The sequence below is a fragment of the Jaculus jaculus genome, chromosome 19 (genome assembly GCF_020740685.1).
Source record: "Jaculus jaculus isolate mJacJac1 chromosome 19, mJacJac1.mat.Y.cur, whole genome shotgun sequence".
NCBI classification, from domain to species: Eukaryota; Metazoa; Chordata; class Mammalia; order Rodentia; family Dipodidae; genus Jaculus; species Jaculus jaculus.
Window position 1 is genome coordinate 11394933 of NC_059120.1, and position 1843 is coordinate 11396775.

Below are 1843 nucleotides of genomic sequence, written 5' to 3' on the forward strand. Positions count from 1 at the left end.
TAAAATAAAAATACCTTCGAAAAAAGGTTTAACCCCACCAGTGTGAGCTGTGTTTGAGAGGGCATGTTGACTAGAAATATTCCTTTTTTAAATTTTGAGATAGAGTTACATGGAGCTCAGGCTGGCTATGTAGCTGAAAGATAACCTTGAATTCCTGACCCTTCTGACTGTACCTCCCAACTTCCAGGATTATTGGTATGCAGCACCAAACCCAGATATGAGCACATTCTTTCACTGTGACTATCATTACAGCTAACAAGTACACAGACACTTGAAACACCATTTCTTGTTTGTTTAGACTTCCTCTTCTTTGCTTGTAGAATACTTAGCATTTCCATATACATAAAACAAAACAAATGAACAAAAACCATCAACCCAGAGAATAACCCTTCGAAGGCAAAGCCCTGAGGGTGTGGTGATGTCATGAACATACGGAGGTGTGAGAATATTTCCTCAGGCTATGAAGTGCTATTCCAGAAAGAAACAAATATTTTCATTTTAAATCATGATTGTAGAGGCATGCCCCTGGCGGGAGTGTAAAATATTGCATTAAGTCAAGTTTGCAGTATTAGGAAAGCTGGGGAAAACAAACAAACAAACAAACAAACAAACAAACAAACAAACAAACAAACAAAGAGATTGGAGTAATCCTCATGAAATGAAAACATCCACACATAGCACCAGTGTAATGAGGGTTCAACTTTACAACCTTGTGTCTTCATGATCAAACCCACGTCCATGTAATCATCATGCACAAGGTTCTTTGACCTATTAAATAAACAAACAAGGATAGGGCAAACCATCAGTTGATAAAACACAATGCTGCCTCACCAGCATCAGGACCCGAGTTTGATTGCCAAGCATCATATACACATCCCTGTGTGCTGGTACACGCCTGTCTCCCCAGCACTGGGAAAGCAGAGACAGGAGATTTCAGAGACCTGCTGGTCAGCCAATTTAGCCAGTTTAGTAGACTCCAATGACAGATCCTGTCTAAAAAAGAGCTAGATGGCATATTCAAGGAACATCACCAAGGTAGTGTTCTGGGCTCCATGTACATGGGCACATGATTGCTCATATATCTGTAAACACATAGGAACACTCGTACACATATGCACATACAGCACACAAAGACACAAATAAATAAATATCTTAAAATATATATACATTTTTATTAATGAATGCAAATGGTGCTGGGAGAAATGAGGAGGAACACCTGCACTTTGTTCTGTGATTTCCTCGGGTTTGGGAGACATATTACAGAACATTTAATGAGCTAATAACCAGGTGACCTTTGGTGTTTGAAGATCAGGGTTGAGATTTTGACAGTATAAAGTGATAAGACAACCATCCAACTTACCTAAATCATTGCTTTTCATACGCAGACTTTTTTTAGGGGAGAGCATGAATGCAGCCCCTACTACCACAAATTGTGCAGTCAAGTGCCCCACATTTGGGGAGATTGCAGAGATCAGCACATCTGGAGTGCAATGGACAAGCCTCACCCTGGGAAAACCACCTCCATGATCACGGTATCTCCCTGTCAGGAAAGCATATTAGCAGAAACTTCTATCTGAGCCTCTGGGATAAGAAAGGCAAACTTCACAACACACTCAGGAAATGTCATTAGCAGTGCCCAGTGGCAAGAGGCCTTGACAAACAACCAATCCATTAATAATAATAATACTAGAGAATAAGTGACTCCAAAAGTTATACAAGCTAATGCTCACATTTATGCCTTTTAGAGAAAATTGTGAAAATATGGAAATAATGCCTAGTCTCATGCAAGAAAATTTGATTTGGTTAAAACAAAAATCTCTAAATGAAACTTGAAAGATGTTTC

General features: G+C 39.4%; 1 non-coding gene across 1 annotated transcript; it reads right to left on the reverse strand.

The window, feature by feature from the left end:
- Positions 1 to 1393: 1393 nt before the first annotated feature.
- Positions 1394 to 1555, reverse strand: LOC123456174. The gene has a single exon (XR_006634388.1). It is a non-coding gene; the product is annotated as a U1 spliceosomal RNA (small nuclear RNA).
- Between the last annotated feature and the right edge of the window lie 288 nt (positions 1556 to 1843).